This window comes from Salarias fasciatus, chromosome 23, assembly GCF_902148845.1.
Source record: "Salarias fasciatus chromosome 23, fSalaFa1.1, whole genome shotgun sequence".
Taxonomy (NCBI): domain Eukaryota; kingdom Metazoa; phylum Chordata; class Actinopteri; order Blenniiformes; family Blenniidae; genus Salarias; species Salarias fasciatus.
Window position 1 is genome coordinate 31,516,329 of NC_043766.1, and position 26,247 is coordinate 31,542,575.

General features: G+C 42.9%; 1 long non-coding RNA gene across 1 annotated transcript; it reads left to right on the top strand.

Moving 5' to 3' along the window:
* Nucleotides 1-31: 31 nt before the first annotated feature.
* LOC115381520 (uncharacterized) lies at nt 32-24,770 on the top strand. The gene is made up of 3 exons (XR_003930426.1): nt 32-42; nt 299-301; nt 24,701-24,770. It is a non-coding gene; the product is annotated as an uncharacterized LOC115381520 (long non-coding RNA).
* Nucleotides 24,771-26,247: the final 1,477 nt, after the last annotated feature.

Genomic DNA, 26,247 nt, shown 5'->3' on the forward strand with positions numbered 1-26,247 from the left:
AAGAAGAGCATCACTTTAAACTCCATATCTGACAACATACCTGTTTCTCGCCATTTTCATAAAGGCAAGTAAGTGAGTTTATTAGTTTTTCAGCGATGCTACTGAAAATGCGGTTTCTCTGTGAACGAAGTTACGTTAGCGGTGAAGCTAGTTTGCAGCTGCCGGCGAGCCTCAGCAGCTGCGAGCCAACTTCACTTATAAACTCCGGTCAGAGGAGGAGGGCAGTCGAGATGGGATGGTCACTTCATGCTAAAACGGTTTATTTTATTTCTTCATCTTAAATTTAAACGTTACGGAGGGAGTGACCTTAAAGATCCAGTCAGACCTGCTGTCCAAAAGAGGACACGTCTTGTCAGTTCTGTCCTCACAGACAGATCAACACACACTGCCTGGTACACCGCAACACACAACACATCAGATCTGATCTCCTTTTGAAAACAAACATACAGTCATTGATTTGTTTGCTATAAGTGATCAAACTAAATTTATAACACATCCTAGAGGAGAACACAGTCAGCAGCTTCAGCAGCAAAATATGTCAGATGATGTTACAGCCTGAGAAACAATCAGCACAACAACAAATCCATCTGCATCCGTCTGTATTTGCAGTCCTTGTAACTACGTGCAATGTCATGCAAGAATCCAGTATTTACTAGCTTTCTCAATTAAACCTAACATGTGTTTGCAGGTCAAGCAACCTATGAAATGATGGAGACTGATCCAGACTGGACACCTTCCCTACATCTGGACACACATCAGTCACACCGACCAATGCAGCACGGTTTGCAAGGTGACGTAGGTGGGAGCAGCTACAGAAAGTGTCACCGCAAGCACCAGAGACGGGAGTCCACCGGAATGCAGAGATTGGAGAGCTGCAGACCGAGGAGGGGACCTCGGAGCCTGGACAAAGTCACCAGAGTGAGGCCGTGACACCTGATGCTGAGGAAGACAACAGTCAGCCGGTCACAGAAGATGACACACACACACACACACAACACCAGTCAGGATGCCACACAGACTGAATGTGACCTCTGTGAGTTGTTGTTGTTGTTGTGATGTGTGCGGAGGTCAAACTCCCAGCATTTACAAAAGGCTGCTGTCAGTTAGCAGCCAGAGATGTGGAGGAAACCAGGAAAATGGCACATTTGAGGATTCGTGTTGAAAGGGTCACTGGAAATACCTGTCAGGAATATAGAATCTTGTCTTGTTGAGTTATTGCTTTTTGTTAGCACGTAAGTAACTACTGTTGGTTTTGATAATTAACTGCGCTCCTCATTACAAATTACTTCTTGAAATGGTCAATATGGGAGAAAGTACTGAAATGACAAGTGAGACATTTTCTTTTTACTGGAATTTATTGTATTTCACACACTCAGCAGCAGCAACACAATGATGTATGAAAAAACAACAGTGAGAACGATATGCATGGCAGCTAACATCAATGAAGCACGTCATTGTCACATGATGTGTTGTGGTAAATGTGTCTGACATAAGTAAAACAACATCAGAGGGAGAAACAATGACTGCAGATCCACAGTCCCCGTGCATCGGTGCATGGTGCAGACCAACGCAGCTCACATGGACCAGACTACACGGACAGATCCTGCACCCAGCCATTCGTGAAGTGTCCGTGAGCTTCCAGAGATTTATAATTTCGGAACTGCTCACACGGGCAAGCCGTTTTAACATTTAATGCCTAGATTGCACTATCCGGAACTAAGACTGCGGATATCCACAACTCCATTCTGACTAGGCGTAATGAATTTTGGATATCCGGAATTTTCATTAAAGATATCTATAATGTAGTTTTGACTATCCGAAAGGACTGATAGAGGTATCTAAATTTCAGTTTCGCCTAGTCGAAACTGAGATTTAGATATCTCCAATGACGTCACAAACGTCATGAAACGCATCACATATCCTAAATGACAATTACAGATATCCATAATTGAGTTTCCACTAGGCGAAATGTAAGTTAAAGATATCTTAAACGTCACTATGACGTGTCGGAATGACGTTGCTCTATTTTGGATATCCAGAAATGCGTAACTTTCCAACCCCGCCAGAAAAAACAGGAAGCTTATGGCAAATGAAGCTTTTCCATGGCGGCAGTATTAAACAATGTTGTACAAAAATGCCACGGAGTAGAACGAGCCCTCAGTCAGGGCATTTGCGGGGAGCGAGAGCATCGTGCTGTCCAAAGCTGTCAAAGTAATGCAGAACGAATTGAACATTTGCTGTCGCCGGACACAAAAAATGCGCTTATAGCCTCCTTGGATGAGCTACGAATGCTCATTTACAGAAATGTACCGGCCGTGGGAAACCGAGGTTTCTCTGTGGGGCGCATTTGTGGCATTTAGAGCCATTAGTGGATTAAGAACTGTTGTTATATAAAGCAGTGTCTAACTCTGACCAGTAGATGGCGCATTCGCTACACGGTGTGTTCGGGTACAGGGATAGTCTCACGTGATTACACTCCGAAAACGGGAACACACACGGAAGCCCTGAATGTATCAACTGTGGTGTTAAAATACATATTTTTGCTCTTTACAGAACCAAAATAAAAGAAATTCAAATTAAATGTGCAGTGGAGTGCAACTTCGCCGTAGCGTGGCACGAGGCGGTTCAAATCAGCATTTCACCGCTTTCCGCCTGAAAGTGGGAGGAGTAATTGCACGACATTATGGCTATCTGCAACGTCATTTTGTCTAGTCAAAACGGTCATTCAAGATATCTTTAATAACATTTCGCCTAGGCGGAATTGTAGTTACAGATATCTCCATGTTTTATATCTCTATCAAAATTAATTAAAGATATCTCTAACATAATTTTAGATATCTACAATCAAGTTTTGCCTATCCGTAATTCCCATTTGAGATATCGACAACATTATTTTGACTAGGCGTTACTTTAATTTAAGGATATCTACAACGAATTCCGCCTAGTCAAAACTGAGTTATGGATATCCATAAAGAAACATGTAGATATCTGTAACTGAGGAGGGGTTGGAGATATCTGGAATTGAAATTTTGACTATCCGTAATTCAGTTGTAGATATCTGCAACTGGAATTTCGCCTATCCGTAATTCAATTGCAGATATCCGTAACTCATATTGCAGATATCTACAACTGAATTATGGATAGGTGAAATGACGTAACCCATACACATGAATGGCAAAAGTGACATCATTTCTCCTAGGAAGAATGTATTTGTGGATATCTGAAATGATAATTACGGATAGGAGAAATAGAGTTGTTGATATCTCTATCGTTCTTTTCGACTAGGAAGAACTGAATTACAGATATCTTTCGCGAATATCCAGTCTGGGCATTAAATGTTAAAACGCCTTGCCATAGGCGCTGACACCATAAGCCAAGTAGTTTGTGGTATCCAGCGCCGAAGTCGGAGGCAGCAATGCGGCGTCGGAGCTCCACTAGACCCCGAAATTGAAACTGACTTCCCCGCACACACCAGTAGCAAGCTTCCAGCTTCTTCTGGAGAGATTCGTCATTGGTGTGGACACCTTTCACTCAAACATGCTCGACCAATGGAGAAGCATCCGCCCACTGCGGGACGTTTGTGTCAAAATGATTCAATCAATAAACAGGCTTAAAAAACACGCTTGAAAAAAAAAAAGGCTTCAAAACTTTTCTCACTAAGATTGGAAAAAAAATGTGTTTGTATGTCAAAATGAAGTCGAAACACTCCTAACATTTTTTTTTGTGCTTTGAATAATTTTTTTTTTTGATTGAAATTATATCTTTGATTGAGTAATTAACAGAGGTGGGAGATTGGAGCCTGATCAAGTCATCTCCATGCTATGTTTTTGCCCTCACCATGTACCACAGACAAGCTGAGGAGCAGGGTTGATTAGATTCACCTGGTGTGATACACAGTCAGAGCATAAACATGGCATGGAGATGACTTGATTAGGGCTGGGTTAAACAATTATTTTTGTAATTGATTAATCCAGGAAATAGTTCTTCGATGCATCGATTAATCTAACGATTAATTTTTAAATCCGTCGCGGAGCTCCTCTCCGCCTCCGTGTTTATGCGGCGGGTCCCCGCGCGCTACGCGGCCGGCACGGAGCGCGTCTCCGCCCTGGAGCGGAGATCCGGAGCTCTCCCGTCAGCCTCCGTGGGGCAGCTCCACTCGGACTGTGGAAGCCGCGGCCTGCTTCACGCGCCTCCGTGGAGCAAGCCGCGGCGCGGCAGCTCCGGATCTCCGCTCCCGGGCGGAAACGCGCTCCGTGCCGGCCGCGGAGCGCGCGGGGACCCGCCGCATAAGCACGGAGGCGCGTGAAGCAGGCCGCGGCTGCTGGAGATCTCCCGTCGCCGCCGCGGAGCAGCTCCGGGCCGTTTACCCAATCGGCCCCAACTCGGCCCCTGGAAGTCAGGCACCCAGGCGCCGTGACAGCCGAGGCTGACTCAAAGTGCTTCTCTGCTGGGGAGAGGAGCTCCAACATTATCCACATCTATTACGGGATCTTTTCTTCTCCCCCAACTTGCTGCTACTCGATGCCGCCGCCATTTTTTTGAATCTGAGACGACGCATCGACGTGCAGTTTTTGCGTCGACATATTTTTTGCGTCGACGTCATCGATTACGTCGACGTGTCGTCCCAGCCCTAATGTCAGATTGTCTCATGAGACCAAACAGCTCATCCTGACGTTGACTCACCGTGAGTCTGGGATTTCGTCAGCAGGGCCTTTTCAATCTTTGCCGGTGGTTTCAGGGCAGTGGTGGCAGGATCACAACCAGATGACGGCCCAGCAGCACCTGCTGGCACTGCTGCATCTGAAATCATGTGGAAAAATAAGTTGGCAGGACAGACTGAGGTTCACAACAAGACAATTTATTTAAAACTTCTGTGATAAGAGTAGGAACACACCGCATGTTTGGTCATTGCAACCGCCGGTCTGACGAGCTGCCGAGGACTCAGGATTGCGTGATGAAACAACAGCATCTGAGGAGAAAAAGAGAGATATTACATTGAGAGTGTGTGTTAAAGAAAACTCTAATTTCCCAACCCTAGTTAAACATTCACATAACTAACATTAGCATTAAGTCTCAAAATGATTCTCTGTGTAAACTTGACCAATTTAAACCCTTGGGAGTTGGCATTATCTTTTTCATCAAAAACTCAATATTTACCAAGTTTTGACTTCTTTGATGACGACACGGCTTCATTTCTCAGCAATGGACGCTTCTTTGATTGTAAAGCCTTTGGCATAGGAGATGCAGCTGAAAGCACACATGGACAGAAACCGTTACATAAAACCTGGTTGGATTGTGGGATATGCTGATTTATATTGTGGCAGTATAAGTTACAAAACTACTCAACAATGCAAACACCACAAAAGGTGTATGTCTCCTGGTATTGAATGGGAGGAAATCCACTTTTCATCACAGACGTCTTACGTGATGGGGTTGCAGATAAACCTGCCTCATAAAGCTCAATAACGGCATCTTGGCTCGAAGCCAACTTACCTTGAGCCTGGGATTTGGTAGTCACGGCTTTTTGACTTTTTATAGCCGCTTTCAGGGCCCTGGCTCTGCTGGCAGCATCAGAAGCAGCTGATGATCCAGCAGCAGTCGATGGCATCACTACAAAGACCAGAATGAATGTTAGTACACCTAAAGCACATTATGAGTCAAACAGGCTGTATATTTGGAACGCTTTGGAAAAGGAAATTAAAAAAAAATACAAATAACACTAATAAAGTAGTTTAAAATGACAAACTGTAGCTGATAGTACAGCAGACAGTGGGAGTCATACAGTCTGGTAATAGACAGAAGGATATTTTCTCACCAAACCAACCGAGATAGCAAGTTACCTAAATAATTATTTTATTAAAAAAAATAAATAATTTAAGAAATAGCTTTCAAGACATAGCTAATGAATCATCATATTCATTAATAAGAGATAAAATAATGTTAGGGAAAAATTGCAAATTTAACTTTGATACTGTAAATATTAGTTATATAGAAAATATGTTGAGAAATTGTAAAGATAAGCCACCAGGTATTGATGGATTGGACGGTAGACTTCTAAAAATGGTGGCTGATTTGATTGCCCCGGTCCATCTGTCATATTATTAACCAAAGTTTGATAGAAATGTTGTGTCCTCAAGAATGGAAAAAGGCAAAAATAACACCACTGCCAAAGAATGCAAAACAGTCATTTTCTGGACCTAATAGTCGTCCTATAAGTCTACTGCCTGTGTTAAGTAAAATAATGGAGACTGTGGTCTGTGAGCAAATTAGAACTTATTTTTCCTTAAATAATTTAACCACGGATTACCAACATGCATACAGGAAAGGCCACTCCACAGCGACTGCCCTAGCTCAGATGGCAGATGATTGGTTAATGGATATAGAACAAAAGAAATTAGTAGGAGCAGTTATGCTGGACTTTACAGCTGCTTTTGATATTATTGACCATGAAATATTGATTAAAAAGTTAGAATGTTATGGGTTTTCACAGTCATCAATATTATTATTCTGTCCTCACACAGTCGTGCTTGACTGTGTTAGACAGATAGCTAACAAAAAAGACTGCAAGCGGTTGAGGTGCTCTCATCTTTTATGTAAAACTGGAAAAAATAAACACAAGAAAAAATACATCAACGTACACATAATAAATGATTCAAACAACATGAATCAGCTCAAATTGCACACATCTCAAGCATCACATTGGTTTGACCTTACAGAACAGCATTTCTGTGTTTACAGCCAGTGGAAAATATATCTGCTATAATGTACCGGACAGTCACACATGCTAGTAGCTAACATACATGCTAACTCTCCACTTATCCAAACATCTCTTTAACTAATGACAAATAAAACTTAACATCACTTAGTGAAACATTATAACAACAGCATCACATGCAATAACTTACGGACAAAGATCCTTTCAGGCTAAACCGCCGATGAAATTGTCTTTCCATGATGCTGTGTTGTGACTGTGCTTCATGTAGAAAAAACCCCCAACAAAAACGAAAACCTAAATCAAGTCCGGTCACCAGGGGGCAGTATCTGCACACAATTCACCTGGGACTTGGGAACAAATATCTCAATGTAACTGTACACTCCCCGCCTGGTATATGAATACATATACCACTCTATTTACACATTTTCACACATTTTTATCAGTCACAGAAAAAAGCACTATTACATCAGTAACAGGCCTAAGGTACGTTTTAGCAATACCATGTTTCACAAGCTTGATCTCAACCTTCCTTACTCGATCATCATCACTGGGAATAGTTTTGACAACAATACCCATAGGCCACTCATTGCGTTTCACTTGATTGTCCTTCAAAAGAATATATCTCCCTGTTTAACACTCGGTTTCTCCCCCTTCCACTTTCGTCTTGTCTGCAATGTTGCAAGATACTCTTGCCTCCATCTTTTCCAAAAACAATCTGCAAGACCCTGAACTTGCCGCCATTGTGCTTTGCAGAGGTCCTTGAGTTCAAAGTCTCCAGGTGGTGCTGGCACAGCACTTGCCTTCTGCGTTAGAAGCATTGCAGGTGAGAGAACTTCAGGTACTTCAGAATCAGTTGAAACAGGGACTAAGGGCCTGGCATTCATGATAGCCATAACCTCAGCCATAAGGGTGACCAATACCTCATGAGTGAGACGGGTAGTTGAGGTTTTCAATAACAAGCCATCGAGGATGTGTCGGACGAGTCCAATCATTCTTTCCCACACTCCTCCCATGTGAGATGAATGTGGGGCATTGAATGTCCAGGTACAGCTTTGATCCTGTAAGTAGTTCTTGATCTCTGGATCATTGATGTGGAGTTGTAATTCCTTACAAGCCCCAATGAAGTTTGTCCCTTGGTCTGAACGTAGGTGTTTGACAGGTCCTCGAATTGCCAGGAATCGACGCAAAGCATTAATGAAACTTGAAGTTGACAGTGACTCTATGACTTCTATGTGCACGGCCCTGGTGCTCAGACAGGTAAACAATACAGCCCACCTTTTACTGTCAGCACTGTTTGCCCTTGTGCGACGGGATGTGACATTCCATGGCCCAAAAACATCTAGGCCTACATGAGTGAATGGCGGGTCAACTGCAAGACGGTCGGCTGGCAAGCTGGCCATTTTTTGTTCTTCGTGGCGTCCTCTAAGTTTCCTGCACGTGACACATTTGTGGAGTATGCTGGAAATTAGTCTCTTGCTCCCAACAATCCATAGTCCTGCTGTGCGCAGAGCACCCTCAGTAAACTGTCGGCCTTGATGAGCTACTTGGGAGTGGTAATGTCGAACTAAAAGAACGGCCACATGATGAGTAGCTGGGATTATCAAGGGGTGTTTCTCTTCATCTGATACATCTGCCAACTGCAAACGTCCTCCAACCCTTAACAAACCCTCACTATCAATGAAAGGGTCAAGTTTTTCAAGAGGACTGCGGGAGGGAATCCCTTTTCCCTTTTTAAGGCTTTCAATTTCCTCTTTGTAAGCGTCTGTTTGCATACACTGGATGATTGCTGTTTTTGCTTGTGAGATTTCTGCCGTATCTGTAAGATTGCATCTATGCCAACCTTTGCATGTTTTTGTCGTTTTAGAGAATGACTTTGCGACATGAATGAGAGTTCTCATCGCTTTTACCAGCGACGTCCAGCTTGAGAAACGTGTAAACCTGTGAGATCCAAGCTCTGCTTCCTCTATTTTTGTTGTCAAGGAAGTCACCTGGGGTCTGACTTCAACGTCCGTCGACAAGTCCACAAGGTCAAAAGTCTCTTGTGCTGACTCTCTTTGATCAGAATCCATCTGTGTCAGGAACTGTGGGCCAGAGAGCCAGGTGGTATGTTGCAGGTGGGTTGCCAAAACAGGTCTAGTCCCATAGTCTGCAGGATTCTGGTCTGTAGTGACATGATGCCACTGGTCTGGTTTGGTGGATTTGTGAATCTGAGCAACTCTGTTTGCTACGTACACGTAGAACCTGCGTGTAGTATTGTGAATGTAGCCTAGAACTATTCGGCTGTCTGTGTAGAAGTTGACCTCATGTAACTCAATGTCAGTTTCATTGACAATCACTTGAGCCAGTTCCACTGCTAATACAGCTGCACATAATTCTAAGCGTGGGATGGTGTGGGCAGAAGATGGGGCTAGCTTAGCCTTACCCATGATAAACCCAACATGGCATTGGTTGTCACTGTCAATGACCCTAAGGTATGCTACAGCTGCTATTGCCATCGTTGAAGCATCTGAGAAGATGCACAACTCCCTCCTCTGAGTGTGTGACAATGAAACTGGAACAAAGGGTCTGTGGATTTGGAGATGTTCAAGAGCAGTAAGTGAGTCAGTCCACTTTCCCCATTCTGCTTCCCTGTCTGCTGGTAGAGGTTCATCCCAATCCTGCTGTTCTGCAGTTAGCTCTCTGTACAACGCTTTTCCCTGAATTGTGACTGGGGCTGCAAATCCAAGGGGATCATAGAGGCTATTGACAACAGAAAGTATTCCTCTGCGTGTGAAAGGTTTACTTTCTTTAGCCACTCTGAATGTGAAGCAATCATTGGTTAAGTTCCAACTCACCCCAAGGCTCCGTTGAAGAGGCAGAGGGTCCACATCCAGGTCCAAATCTTTGAGATCTGCAGCTCTGTCTTCAGGTGGAAATGCGTTCATCACTCGGCTGGCATTTGAGGCTATCTTGTGAAGCCTCACATTTGACTCTGCCATCATGTTTCTTGCTCCTATCAAGAGTTCGATGGCTTCACTTTCACTTGACACGGAGGCTAGTCCATCATCCACATAGAAATTGCGGAAGACGAACTGTTTTGCGTTGGAACCATGCTCTTCTTCTCCAAGTATTGCAGCCTGTCTGAGACCATAGATCGCAATGGCTGGGGAAGGGCTGTTCCCAAAAACTGGCACTTTCATCCGAAATTCAGCGATTTCTTTGTTTAGGTCATTATCCTGGAACCACAAAAATCTCAGATAATTTCTGTGGCTTTCTTTGACTCTGAAGCAGTAGAACATCTGCTCAACATCTACTGCAACTGCAACTTGTTCTCTTCTGAAGCGCAGTAGGACTCCGAGCAGTGTATTGTTTAAGTCAGGTCCCTTAAGTAGAACGTCATTGAGGGATATGCCATCAAATGAGGCGCTTGAGTCAAACACAACTCGTATCTTGTCAGGTTTCTGGGGATGGTACACTCCAAATGTTGGTAAGTACCAACATTCTTCACCTGGTTTGAGTGGTGGTGCCTTTTCTGCTTGATCATTGTCAAAAATTTTCTGCATGAATTCAATGAATTGTTCTTTCATGTCTTTCTTTTTCTCCAGAGTCCGTAACAGAACATTAAGGCGCTTCAGAGCCTGCTCTCTGTTGTTAGGAAGCAGAGTACGTGGTGTACGGAATGGAAGAGGCGCCACCCAGTGGTTATCATTGTCCATGTAAACCTCTCGGTCCATGATCTCAAGAAACATTTTGTCCTCAACAGACAAAGCAACTTTGTCATCATCAGGGTTTCTCTGAAATACTGTAAGCCCCAACTTGTCTGTTCGTTTGAGTGGAGTTGTTCGTTTGTCATGGAATGCGTGGTCAAAAGGTTCCTGCATTGGAGCACTGAATTTCTCCTTCACATGGATTGCCCCAGGACAAGGTTCAAGGAATGAAGTACGACCATTGCTGAGAACATTTGTTTTGTAAACATTCACTTTTGTTTGTTTGTGTACCCCTCCAAGGCACACTTCACCTACAATGACCCAGCCCAAATCCAGTCGCTGGGCATACGGTGTGTTGAGAGGGCCGTTGTACTGTTCACGTACCTTGTGTACACTTAGGACGTCCCGCCCCAATAAGAGAAGTATGGGCGTGTCTGGTTCAATGGGTGGTATTTTATCCTCAACCGGAGTTAAGTGAGGAAAATGCTGCACAATGTCAGGTGTGGGTATTTCTGAACGATCATCTGGAATTGTATTGCATTCCAAAAGAGGTGGGAGTGCAACATGTGTCTTTCCATCAAGGGATGAGACAACAAAATTCTGTGCTTTCCTTCCTGTTGCCTCTTGTATGCCTGCACAGGTCTTAAGAGTATAGGTGGAGGGGGTTGCACTGATGCCAAATAGATCAAAGAAGGCTGACTTGGCAAGAGATCGATTGCTTTGATCATCTAAAACCACATACATTTTTTGAGCTTTGCTGGGGCAGTTTGCGGGGTACACATTCACAAGGGAGATTTTTGAACATGATCTGAGCCCAAGTGATTTGTCACAGATTTCTGTACATTTTGAAGTGACTTCAGGAGCTGAGCCTTTGTCTTGCTCCCCGCCATGCTCTGGCTGTGTCACTTGCACCTCTGTAGACCAAGGAGCGGGTCCAGGGTGTAGAGCCGAAATGTGCCTTTCACTATTACACTCTTTGCACTTGACAGCAACTTTGCAGTCTTTAGCTAAGTGCTGGGTGGATGCACAACAGCGAAAACAGATGGCGTTCTCTTTTAGATAAGCTTTCCTTTCGTCTAAGTGCTTTACTCGAAACCCACGACACTTAGCTAAGGGGTGTGGCTTATTGTGTATGGGACACTGCTCCGCTGGCTCATTTGATTTCTTTTCTGATGCCCCACTTGCACTTGAAGGTGTAACTGCTACTTCAGTTTTCCTCACTGAGACAGTTTTGTAGTTGTTGGGCCTCACAGGTTTTTCTGACTTTGTGTGAGTCATAATGCTTGGTGTGGAGAACACAAAGCTTGGATCGTTGCGAGTTTTTGCCTGGCTACATATGAAACTTACAAAGTAGCTAAAGGGTGGAAAGGAAACATTATGTTCCTCTTTGTACTTGGATCCTTGTGTAATCCAGCGTTCTTGTAACCCATAAGGAAGCTTTTCTATGATAGGATTAACACCCCTCGCTGTGTCAAGGTAGGCTAAACCCGGTAATTGTCCCCCTGATTTAGCTGACTGTATCTCCATCAAAATATCTCCCAGTTCTCGGAGACGTTGGTTGTCTTTGTTAGACAGTTTTGGAAAAGTCTCAAGTTTATGCAGCAAAGCATTTTCAATAATCTCGGGGGAGCCATATGTTTCATCTAGCCTTTGCCAAATCATAGCGACCCCTGATGCTGGATTGTGGACATGAGCTGACCTGATGCGCATGGCTTGTGGAGCTGAGTCTGAGCCGAGCCACTTGATTAGCAGGTCGAGTTCCTCTCGGGCTGTTAAGTTGAGTTCTCTCGTGGTGTCTTGGAAAGAAGTCTTCCAAGCCCAGTAGTTTTCTGGACGATCATCAAATTTCAGAAGCCCAGAGCTTACCATTTCCCTCCTGACAAGGTATTTGGTGAGATCAGTCATTTGTGCTGCTTCGCACGCGTAATCTCGAAGACTTGAAGTGTGAGACATTGGGTGAGGAACATAAGGTGAGTTGTCTCCAATTTGTGTGCCTGGCGTTTCCTCACCTTGGTCAAAGAGCTGTGATGAATGGATCCGTTTGTCAGGAAGTGGATACCAATTAATGGGGTCTGGTTGCACTCGTTCTGCTTTTATGGGTATGGCGGGAGGTTCCTGTGAGACCGGAGCTGACTGCTGAGCGTTTGATGTCACATAGTGGGCTTGCACACTGGTGCGTTGAATGCGATCCTCTGGACACAGCTGTTCGCCATCGAGAGGATTTGATGCCATTGTTGCTGCAGCCTCATAAACTGCTGCTTCTGCTGAAGCTGCTGTGGCATTCTTCTCTAATTTTAAGACATACAGATTCGCCTCCAACTCAGCTTTGCGCTGTGCTGCTTCAGCTAACATTTTTTGATTTTCCGCCTCAATGCGGGCCTTTTCTTTCATCATTTTAGCTTCTTTCGCTGCATACTTGGCTTCTACCAGGGCAGCTTCTGCTTTGGCCTTTGCTTTGGTAGCTGCTGCACTAGCTGAGGATCTACTTGATCTCCCAGAAGACTTGGAGCCTGTGATTTCAGACCTGACCTCGAAGTCTTTACTTGCTTGGTTGATTTCACCGTGTTGCTCCATGCTGTCCTCGTCTTGTTCACAGCGTGTAGTCGACAGTAGATCTGGTCTTAGCCCGGTGTGAAGCTGTCCTTTTACTATTCTGTCCTCACACAGTCGTGCTTGACTGTGTTAGACAGATAGCTAACAAAAAAGACTGCAAGCGGTTGAGGTGCTCTCATCTTTTATGTAAAACTGGAAAAAATAAACACAAGAAAAAATACATCAACGTACACATAATAAATGATTCAAACAACATGAATCAGCTCAAATTGCACACATCTCAAGCATCACATTGGTTTGACCTTACAGAACAGCATTTCTGTGTTTACAGCCAGTGGAAAATATATCTGCTATAATGTACCGGACAGTCACACATGCTAGTAGCTAACATACATGCTAACTCTCCACTTATCCAAACATCTCTTTAACTAATGACAAATAAAACTTAACATCACTTAGTGAAACATTATAACAACAGCATCACATGCAATAACTTACGGACAAAGATCCTTTCAGGACGCAGTCGGAGGCAGCAATGCGGCGTCGGAGCTCCACTAGACCCCGAAATTGAAACTGACTTCCCCGCACACACCAGTAGCAAGCTTCCAGCTTCTTCTGGAGAGATTCGTCATTGGTGTGGACACCTTTCACTCAAACATGCTCGACCAATGGAGAAGCATCCGCCCACTGCGGGACGTTTGTGTCAAAATGATTCAATCAATAAACAGGCTTAAAAAACACGCTTGAAAAAAAAAAAGGCTTCAAAACTTTTCTCACTAAGATTGGAAAAAAAATGTGTTTGTATGTCAAAATGAAGTCGAAACACTCCTAACATTTTTTTTTGTGCTTTGAATAATTTTTTTTTTTGATTGAAATTATATCTTTGATTGAGTAATTAACAGAGGTGGGAGATTGGAGCCTGATCAAGTCATCTCCATGCTATGTTTTTGCCCTCACCATGTACCACAGACAAGCTGAGGAGCAGGGTTGATTAGATTCACCTGGTGTGATACACAGTCAGAGCATAAACATGGCATGGAGATGACTTGATTAGGGCTGGGTTAAACAATTATTTTTGTAATTGATTAATCCAGGAAATAGTTCTTCGATGCATCGATTAATCTAACGATTAATTTTTAAATCCGTCGCGGAGCTCCTCTCCGCCTCCGTGTTTATGCGGCGGGTCCCCGGAGCGCGTCTCCGCCCTGGAGCGGAGATCCGGAGCTCTCCCGTCAGCCTCCGTGGGGCAGCTCCACTCGGACCGTGGAAGCCGCGGCCTGCTTCACGCGCCTCCGTGGAGCAAGCCGCGGCGCGGCAGCTCCGGATCTCCGCTCCCAGGCGGAAACGCGCTCCGTGCCGGCCGCGGAGCGCGCGGGGACCCGCCGCATAAACACGGAGGCGCGTGAAGCAGGCCGCGGCTGCTGGAGATCTCCCGTCGCCGCCGCGGAGCAGCTCCGGGCCGTTTACCCAATCGGCCCCAACTCGGCCCCTGGAAGTCAGGCACCCAGGCGCCGTGACAGCCGAGGCTGACTCAAAGTGCTTCTCTGCTGGGGAGAGGAGCTCCAACATTATCCACATCTATTACGGGATCTTTTCTTCTCCCCCAACTTGCTGCTACTCGATGCCGCCGCCATTTTTTTGAATCTGAGACGACGCATCGACGTGCAGTTTTTGCGTCGACATATTTTTTGCGTCGACGTCATCGATTACGTCGACGTGTCGTCCCAGCCCTAATGTCAGATTGTCTCATGAGACCAAACAGCTCATCCTGACGTTGACTCACCGTGAGTCTGGGATTTCGTCAGCAGGGCCTTTTCAATCTTTGCCGGTGGTTTCAGGGCAGTGGTGGCAGGATCACAACCAGATGACGGCCCAGCAGCACCTGCTGGCACTGCTGCATCTGAAATCATGTGGAAAAATAAGTTGGCAGGACAGACTGAGGTTCACAACAAGACAATTTATTTAAAACTTCTGTGATAAGAGTAGGAACACACCGCATGTTTGGTCATTGCAACCGCCGGTCTGACGAGCTGCCGAGGACTCAGGATTGCGTGATGAAACAACAGCATCTGAGGAGAAAAAGAGAGATATTACATTGAGAGTGTGTGTTAAAGAAAACTCTAATTTCCCAACCCTAGTTAAACATTCACATAACTAACATTAGCATTAAGTCTCAAAATGATTCTCTGTGTAAACTTGACCAATTTAAACCCTTGGGAGTTGGCATTATCTTTTTCATCAAAAACTCAATATTTACCAAGTTTTGACTTCTTTGATGACGACACGGCTTCATTTCTCAGCAATGGACGCTTCTTTGATTGTAAAGCCTTTGGCATAGGAGATGCAGCTGAAAGCACACATGGACAGAAACCGTTACATAAAACCTGGTTGGATTGTGGGATATGCTGATTTATATTGTGGCAGTATAAGTTACAAAACTACTCAACAATGCAAACACCACAAAAGGTGTATGTCTCCTGGTATTGAATGGGAGGAAATCCACTTTTCATCACAGACGTCTTACGTGATGGGGTTGCAGATAAACCTGCCTCATAAAGCTCAATAACGGCATCTTGGCTCGAAGCCAACTTACCTTGAGCCTGGGATTTGGTAGTCACGGCTTTTTGACTTTTTATAGCCGCTTTCAGGGCCCTGGCTCTGCTGGCAGCATCAGAAGCAGCTGATGATCCAGCAGCAGTCGATGGCATCACTACAAAGACCAGAATGAATGTTAGTACACCTAAAGCACATTATGAGTCAAACAGGCTGTATATTTGGAACGCTTTGGAAAAGGAAATTAAAAAAAAATACAAATAACACTAATAAAGTAGTTTAAAATGACAAACTGTAGCTGATAGTACAGCAGACAGTGGGAGTCATACAGTCTGGTAATAGACAGAAGGATATTTTCTCACCAAACCAACCGAGATAGCAAGTTACCTAAATAATTATTTTATTAAAAAAAATAAATAATTTAAGAAATAGCTTTCAAGACATAGCTAATGAATCATCATATTCATTAATAAGAGATAAAATAATGTTAGGGAAAAATTGCAAATTTAACTTTGATACTGTAAATATTAGTTATATAGAAAATATGTTGAGAAATTGTAAAGATAAGCCACCAGGTATTGATGGATTGGACGGTAGACTTCTAAAAATGGTGGCTGATTTGATTGCCCCGGTCCATCTGTCATATTATTAACCAAAGTTTGATAGAAATGTTGTGTCCTCAAGAATGGAAAAAGGCAAAAATAACACCACTGCCAAAGAATGCAAAACAGTCATTTTCTGGACCTAATAGTCGTCCTATAAGTCTACTGCCTGTGTTAAGTAAAATAATGGAGACTGTGGTCTGTGAGCAAATTAGAACTTATTTTTCCTTAAATAATTTAACCACGGATTACCAACATGCATACAGGAAAGGCCACTCCACAGCGACTGCCCTAGCTCAGATGGCAGATGATTGGTTAATGGATATAGAACAAAAGAAATTAGTAGGAGCAGTTATGCTGGACTTTACAGCTGCTTTTGATATTATTGACCATGAAATATTGATTAAAAAGTTAGAATGTTATGGGTTTTCACAGTCATCAATATTATTATTCTGTCCTCACACAGTCGTGCTTGACTGTGTTAGACAGATAGCTAACAAAAAGACTGCAAGCGGTTGAGGTGCTCTCATCTTTTATGTAAAACTGGAAAAAATAAACACAAGAAAAAATACATCAACGTACACATAATAAATGATTCAAACAACATGAATCAGCTCAAATTGCACACATCTCAAGCATCACATTGGTTTGACCTTACAGAACAGCATTTCTGTGTTTACAGCCAGTGGAAAATATATCTGCTATAATGTACCGGACAGTCACACATGCTAGTAGCTAACATACATGCTAACTCTCCACTTATCCAAACATCTCTTTAACTAATGACAAATAAAACTTAACATCACTTAGTGAAACATTATAACAACAGCATCACATGCAATAACTTACGGACAAAGATCCTTTCAGGCTAAACCGCCGATGAAATTGTCTTTCCATGATGCTGTGTTGTGACTGTGCTTCATGTAGAAAAAACCCCCAACAAAAACGAAAACCTAAATCAAGTCCGGTCACCAGGGGGCAGTATCTGCACACAATTCACCTGGGACTTGGGAACAAATATCTCAATGTAACTGTACAATTATGGTTGGAAAGTTATTTAACAAATAGAAAACAACAGGTTTTTTTCAATGGCAGTTACTCTGATGAGAGGGAGGTCAGCTGTGGAGTGCCTCAAGGGAGCTGTTTGGGGCCGTTATTATATACAATCTATACAAATGATTTACCACTAGTACTAGATAAGGCTACTGTATCAATGTATGCAGATGACTCTACAATTTGGTTGTCGGCACCTAAATGCTCAGAGCTAAATACGTCCCTACAGCAGGAAGTGCTATCTGTGGTGGAATGGATAAGGAAAAATAAGCTGGTACTTAATGTATTGAAGACAAACAGTATTATATTTGGTACAACATATACTTTACAAGAACAGCCTGAATTGAATCTTTTTATAAATAATGTGCCTGTAAAACAAGTACAAGAAACAAAATTATTTGGTGTTGTGTTAGATAATAGATTATCATGGACGAGACATATTGATAAGATGGTATCCAGGATGGGAAGTGCTGTTTCTGTTGTGAAAAGGTGTGCAGCTTTCATGTCACTAAGTGTAATTAAACTAGTCTTGCAATCTCTAGTATTATCAGTTCTGGACTACTGTCCAGTAATTTGGTCTAGTACGTCACAAGAAAATATAAAAAAGTTGCAAATTGTACAAAATAGAGCAGCAAGAATAGCTTTGCATTGTGGTTACAGAACAAATATCATAGCTATGCACAAGTGTTTGGACTGGTTACTGGTAAAGGAAAGATTATTGTATTCGTTACTGGTTTTCTTTAGAAACATTTTAATCACAAAAAAACCATCAATCTTGGATAAAAATGTATATTTTAGTTCAGCTAGACATAGCTATGCAACCAGACATGCTACCAGAGGAAATTTTACATTACCTAAATCAAAAACAAATACAGTTAAACGAATGGTTATGTATAGAGCTATGCAAGAATGGAATAAACTACCAGAAAATATTGCACAAGAAAACAGCAAAATAATTTTCAAGAAGTTGGTCAAAAAACATCTGTGTATAATAGAGACTTAATATGGGTCAACTGGAATTACAAATATTACTTAAAATTGCACCTTTGCAACAGAAATGGTTCCTGGCATAAACAGTCAATGAATGGGTGACTGTCAAATCTGATTTGAATTTTAATTGTTACATCAGGGTTTTTGCTTCAAGGGTGGTTAGGTGTAAGATGGAAGGGCAAAAGAGATTTGAGTTTTTGTGTGACCAATGTGCATAATATGTGTGGATCTACATAGATATGATATGTGAATGTTGTGTATCTCTACTGACCAAGGAGCGGTCTTGTATTGTTTGTTTGTTGTTGTGTTATGTATTTGTTTGTGTTTTTGGAATTTGTATATGGATTGTTTTGTAGATAATGTGGCTGCTTTGACACATTGTGAAGATGTTGTATGGACCCCAGGAAGAATAGCTTTGGCATTGCCATGCTAATGGGGATCCAAATAAATCAAATCAAATCAAATCAAAGCACGATTTACCTGCAGGTTCAAGTTTCTCAGGAGCTTGTGCACTGCCCCTGGCTGAAGGCTTTTTAAGATTTGAGGTCATTCTCTCCATGCCTGAAGGTTGTGCCTGTTGTGGCCTCGGCAAACCCCAGCCTGGGAGTTTTAAGTCTTTGCCTTGTTATGGGCGGGCCAGAGGTCACCAGCTGGAAACGTCCTGGGAGAGCGGAGGCTGCTCTCTTCTTCAACAACTCTGATGCAAGCTTTGGAGGAGGGAGCCGTGATTTTGCAACGTTGGTTTGCTGCTTCAACAATGCTTTATGGTCACCGGTGAGGTTTGGCAGAGCTTGAGGCGCCGCCTGAGCAGCGGGTTTGACGGGATCTTCCCCAAGCAGCTTTTTCTGTGCTGCTGGGTTCCTGCCCTCCTCATGCTGGGGAATTCCGCTCAACACTTTACAGTTTACTTTTGCTGTTGAAGTGACCAGAGACTTCCCCTTTAAGTCTAAAGTCTCATCAAGATTGAACATGTGAGCTTTGTTGGTCTCTGTAATTAAGCTTTGATGTTTGAATGGGGTGGCGGAGTAATCAATTATAGCTAGTCCAGATTTGGAGTGATCTTCACTTTCACGTCGAGCAGCTGCTGGCGACGTGTCTAAAATTTAGATCAACTTCACGCTTGTCGACATCATCAGTAGGATTTGTGGCAGATCCTGTCCCATTACTCCCAGACTCCTCTGGAGGCTGTACTTCAGAAGGGCCTTCTTTAAGGCTCGTGGTTACATTACAGACTTGAGGATAGTGCTTGTCCATCGTCTCTTGATGGCGGTCAGTTGAGCTTGAGTCCGACAGACTTACTGAGACGTTCTGTGTAGATAGTTTCCCACACTTAACAGTGTTTTGGAGCTCAACAGGTTCCTCCACAGCAGGATTTCCACTGGATTTCTGAGGAGATCGGCAAACTGTAGAGCTGTGTGGCACATCACTTGAAACACTTTCCCTAACAGCAGAGCACATGAGATTCTTAATGAGGGACGTTTCAGTGGGGACTGAACTTGTCTGATCCGCAGCATCGCTCTTCATTTCAGGATTTATCTGTCCTCGGGCTCGGTGGCGTCTTGGTGGTGTTTGGGTTACACTTCATATCTGAGGTAGACAACTGTGCATCCAGAGCAGACATGTTTCCACAGCTTAAATTGTACGTTCTGTTTGCTGGTTGGAAACATGATGTGTTTTCCAATGATGAAGTCTGAATTTTGTCAAAAATTTTCCGTCTTTGCTCCAGTGGAGATTTGCTGTTTTCCAAAACACTGCCCATGGTAACATCTGGATTGTGGACCAAGGGTGTTTTCGTTGTGTTGTCCTCCACATACCCATCTGACTGGACACTCAAACGTGACGACTTCTCACTCTGACTGACGGCTGACTGACCAGGTTGTGGGTCTGTTTGTTGGATCTTTGACATAGAGTCATTTACTTTAACATCCTGGTTACAATTGTTGGGAAGCATTTGTGCTGCTGGTGGTGACTGATTTCCATGTGTATCATCAAGGAGGGTAATTTCTGGAAAGTTCTTAGCATCTAGCCAGGACAGTCTCTCTTCACGTTTGGATAATTCAGGAGGGGCTTCGGGACTCTTTTCTGAAGGGGTTTTGACTGCAGTGACAATCACAGAATGAGAGGCGTTGCTGGTCGCACACAGGGATCTGTTGCAGGGTGAACCCAAGTCACTTGAATCATCAAGGAATGTTATCTCTGGTAAGACTTCATCAAACAGCCAATCTGAAGTTGGACTCAAGCCACCAGCACCAAAACGAAACTCAGGCACACGCTGAATAGGATTGTTTACACATTTTAAGGGCTTTGGAGAATGACACTTTGTGGTTTTATTCATGTATTTAAAAAATGGCGTGAGAGCAGATGGCACTTCAGGGAGTGGTGGATTTACTTTGACTTGGTTTGTTGAAGCTGGGGTTGACACTGCAGAGAGTCCAATTGGGCCCGGGTGGAATGTTTTCATGATGGTCATCTTCCTCAGCACATGAGGTTTCCACAGTTTGGTTGGCCATGATTGGTTAGAAATTCCTTTTTGTCCATTACTTTCACAGGCAGTGTTAGAACAGGCTTTTTTTTTTTTTTTTTGGAGACTTCTTCAAACATAAGGTTGTTCTCAAAGCTGTGTGGAGAGCCTGTGGATTGAAAGATGAAATTAATTCATCCATCTTCTGTAAATCATTATACTATGCACACTTACAGTTAATACTGCAGCATATGGAATAAACTGAAATTGCAAAGGAAAATGTACAATGTATATATCAATAAAGTAATGTATTAACAGAATAAGTGTCAATGACTTAAAGCAAAAAATGGCTGACTTTGAGATCTGATTAAATTGTATTATTCTATTAAGAAGCAAGATAAATCTGCTTTAGTAACGTGTACGTAAGTTAGTTTCATACTACTTTTTTTCCAGGATTTATCAGAATAATCAACTCAGAAATGCCCCCTGCACTAAAATTATTCGTTGTCGTGATAGATTAGTATTGAATATGTAAATAAATGAAGAATCAATGTGAGAAGGAGCCCATCTCAGCCAAACAGCACGAGACACACATTCACACACACATACGGGGAGTCACAATTATTCAAAATGACGGAGAAAAGTAAAACAAACGCAAATCCAGACGCACGACAATAAAACAATTGCTGTAAGTTTTTCAGTTCTATGTTTTGGGGCTATTTCATCAATAAAAAAACAAAAAACAAACAAAAAACAAAGCTTGTCAGATCAGTTGGGGTTGAGGTAAATTTGTTTATTTTTCAATCGAAAAAAAGTTGCTCCAATCGCAAAGCATGTTTTCAATCAGAAAAAACTTCAACTCAATTAAAAAAAAAAAAATGCTTTCAATCAGAGAAAAAAACTTGTTCAAACCCCCCAAGAATTTGATTGATTTTTGGATTTGAGCCATATTATGGGTAGCACATTTGTTTCTTTATTACTCAATGAAAGATATAACTTCAATCAAAAAAAAAAAAATTCAAAGCACAAAAAAAAATGTTTGGAGTGTTTCGACTTTGTTTTGACATTCAAACACCATTTTTTCGATTGAAGTGACAAAACTTTTGGAGCCTCTTTTTTGGAGCCTCTTTTTTTTAAGCCTGTTTTTTGATTGAATCTTAATTGACACAAACGTCCCGCAGTGGGCGGATGCTTCTCCATTGGTCGGGCATGTTTGAGTGACAGGTGTCCACACCAATGACGAATCTCTTCCAGAAGAAGCTGGAAGCTAGCTGCTTGTGTGTGCGGGGAAGTCAGTTTCTGTTTCGCGCCTGTTAAAATGGTGCCATCCGCCGTTAAACAACAAAGAAGAAGAAGTAGTTTCTATTGCGGTCCTTTGCAGCTGTCGTCACGCTGTTGCATTGTGGGATTGTGCAGGTCTCGCTTGCAGCTACTTTCTGTGATTCACGTTTCTGAGTGCGGCATTATTTCTTCAAAACGGGAAGATCCTGTTGCGTGAAAGGCGGCCACAATCGGTCACGTCGATGGAATGGGAGCAGGACAGACGACAATCTGGACAAGGTACTAGGGGTGTAACAGTACACAAAAGCCACGGTACGGTACGTACCTCGGTGTAAGGGTCACGGTTCGGTACGTTTTTCGGTACAGTGGGGAAAAAGTAAAAAAAGCTCACAAATGTACCAGAACATTTTTCCCAAGCTTTCCCATGCGACACATTATTGGCCCAGTTTGCATGGTGTTTTTTCAATCCGATTGTAAACAATAGTATTAAACGCGAGTGTATTCATGTACAGCATACAAAGCATCCATGCGCACAAAGTCTCACGAGGAACTTGCAGGTCTTCCTCTCTGCAGCAGCAGTCCTCAGCGCCAAGCACAGAGTTTTTATCTGCTGATATCTGCTCAAATAATGTCCCAAAATCTCCATGATATGCTGCTGAAGGAGCGGCTGCTCCCCTGACCGCAGCACCGCCGTGCGGAGCAGCACGTCTCGGTGTGAGCTCTGCGCCGCATGCCGATGTTTCGAATTAACTGGTGCCCGTGTTAACTTGTGACCAATAATGACTGAAATATCTAGTCGTTCTGGCGAACGTCGGTTATCGACAGTTACAGTGAGTGTATACGTTTAAAGTCTTTTGTGAGTCTTACTTTAACAACTGCTGTCATCAGCATGTGTTTACACAGACCTCCGCTGTCATTCGTTAACACGGGAACCAGTTAATCCATAACACCAGCCGGCGATCGCTCGTATTCTGCTATAGAGCTCTTTATACAACTGGCTGTTGCGCGATTTGGTTCCATCTCGCCTCTCCAATGTTTTTTATGTCGGGGGTTTGTATTAAAAAAGTGTTTTTCCACCACCGTGGCGTTCTCTGCTGGTTTTTTGACTGTGCTGCTTCCCGTTTACTGGCACGTCACACGTCACTCCGTATGAGGGAACGCACGCGGAACAAATACTCTCCCGTTTAATCCGCTCCGCCACACGCTGCAGCTCTCATTCTGCTTGTACTTTCTTCTTTGTTTGTTCATGTTTGGACCTGCTTGTTCTACTGCTTCTTCTTCTGTGATAATGGTGGTTGCCGGCAGCTTTTAGGCTCATTACCGCCATCTAAGGTTGGAATTTTTTTATTTTTTTTTTACTCACTAGTGTATTCGTCCTGTGATTGTGTGTGCCGAACCGTGACCCCCGTACCGTGACGGTACGGGACGAATACAAATACCGTTACACTCCTAGTCAGGACTGTAAATATCTTATAGCAGTAATAATACTACTACGCACACATGATTACTCTGTGCTTCACTGCTCTTTGGTTCTAATTGTCGGACAAAAAAACTGAATTTTTTTCGATTCACGACTTCATGAAATTAGTTAAAAAAAATGACCAGCAGGGGTCGCCCTGTATTGATCTCCTCATCACACCGAATGTATAAACTTGATATCTTAATAATCAATAGATATGCTGATATGCTGAAAAATAAAAACATCTCCTGTGGTTATTTCTAATTAATCCAGCCTCACTGGACTGTAGCCTTCATTTGTGATCAGTGGAGTAACACAGTTTATTGTCATATTTCATGTTTTTACCATGTAAATATCATAAAACCAGGACAACAGCTCGCTTCCATACATATTTCAAACAGTACTTCTGACAGAGAAGCATCATAATTCATTTCCACATATGACATGAACTCTGAAACTGGAGCCATTACAGTAAGAATGGTCTTTCAGTGTACAATGAGATTGGAGAATTTCTCCTTGCAGGCACAGCAAATATTACAAAAAATATACAACATAAATGTCACAAAGGATTAATTCTTTTTTTAGGTGTGAAAGAATTTTGAATAACAATGTAAAAAGGTGAATTGCACACTTTAGTGTGACTGTATTGCAGGAAATGAGTGGATATGACTTAGTGAACAGCAGCAGAGACAGAGCTGCATTATATTGTTGAGCAGTTGTTTCATGGGAGAGTTTAGGATGGCGATGGCTCTTGGAAAGAAGCAGTTTTGCAGTCTGTCTTCACTTTAATGCATCTGTAAAGCCTCTCAAAGGGCAAGAGATCAACAAGCTGAGAACTGAATGTAATCTGTCCTTGATGAAGTCCTGAGTTCTGCTGAGGCACCAGGTACAGTCGATATGAGGGAGGGGAGGGGACAGCCAGCAGTCCAGTTTTACTGATATATGCCATAGAGGTTTTAGAATATACAATCATGTTAACCCAGATTACCAGTATTTTTGCTTAGAAATTAATAAATCAGAGACCCCATGTGGCCAAAGACCAAAACCAACCATGAACCCAACCTGGATGAGCAGCTCCTCAAATCCTCACCAGGTCAAATTGTCTCTTTTAACCAAGTTGAAACTAAGAAAAGGCCGGTTGTTTGCAGTGCTGTCAACAAAGCAAATGGTGCAAACTTTGAGAAAAGGAAAATATAAAACATGCTTTGTCTTATTTCACACTCCATGTGTATTCATTCATAGCTTTGATACCTACACTGAACTCCTATCATGTCATGAAAATTAAGAAAAGAAAAAAACATTGAACGAGAAAGTGTGTCCAAACTTTAGACTGGTCGTGCTCCTCAGTGTCAAACAACCACTGCAGCTTCCTGTCTTTGTTGTCACTACTGGAAATATCCTGATTAGTTATATATCAAAGTTTCAGACTTTGCACATGGCAATTTCTACATTTAGACAAACTCCATAACTCCTGTTAGAGCTTAAACTCTTTTTGCAGGCAACTGACACTCCAAAGGAGTGAGATAAAAGCAGAGGCGGGGCGTGCCAACAGGCAAACCAGGCATTTGCCTGGGGCCCCGGCTTTTAGGGGGCCCCGCTAGGTGCAAATTGTGTGCAAAAAATCTTTTTTTTCGGTGTGCATGGATGGGGTTGGGGCCCGATGAATGTCTTGCTTAGAGCCCCCAAGGACCCTTGCCCCACCTCTGGATAAAAGATAGAATTTATTAATTTATTGAACGTTCATGTGATTAGAAATATGCAAAAGATAAATAAACACATGCAAATTGGTAGGGGGAGAGTTTGGGATTGAGTCTTTCACTTTAGAAAGACTCCATCTACATAAATCCATACCACCAACCCACACCACCAGTATGACAACAATCTGAGAGCATGGGTTCACACTGCTGACATGAGACGACCATCAGAATGGATACTGACCATTTTCAAGCACATTAAGAGGACTAATACTGACTCATCCCAGATATTATTATGGTCCGGAACAAGGGAAATGTAGTACTGTTATATTTGTTGTGCCTGTGTAACAGTGTAAATATGTTTAAATTCATGTTAAATTTGGGATACAGACACTTTGCTCTTATTGTATTTTATTTTGAAAGTCTCACCGTGTTCTTATTGTATTTTATTTTGAAAGTCTCACCGGAACTGTGTGACTGTAACGCTGCGCAGCTTATCTGTGCAGTTTTTCCGGTGTCTGAACTGGAGCGAACAGAGATCAGCCTGCTCAGCTGTTGGTCTGTATCCCATGTATTCCAGAATAAACTGTCTTGGAGCTCCATCCTGCCTGTCCCTTGGATTTGCTTCCTACGCATCAAGCAGCGCAAAGTAGTGAAAGTTACATTGGTGCCGTGACCCGTCGACTCCTCAAGCCTGAGGTTCTTCAGCCGATCCGGGACTGCTTTGCTGCTGCTGTTCCATTTCGCTGCATGGGTGCAGGTAGATGTGTTGGACTGATGTTACCACTGGAGTACTGAGAGTGTGATTTCCGGTCTCTGTTTATTATATTGCTCAGAACCAACTGCCTTTTTGCTTAGGGAAGACCTTTTTTTTTTTTGGACTGTTTTACTGATTTTCTGTGTTGCAGTGTATTTTTGTGGTATTTGCACCTGCTTTTGTGGTATTTTCAGCTGATTTTTTTTGGTATTGTACAGTTTTCACTGAATATTCAGAATGAGTTATTCTCGAATGGGATCTGAAACTCCATTTGGGGTTGGTAGGGGGAGAGGGGTTCTACAGACACCTTTGACCTTACGGTTTGATAGTCCTGTTCGGGGGCGTGGTAATACAGTGGGGAGTTCCTCGCCCTCATTAGGCTTTCCCGTGGTTAATGAGGCTGTAGCCCGTCCTTTAAGCAGCTCTGTGGGTGTTTCTCAGGA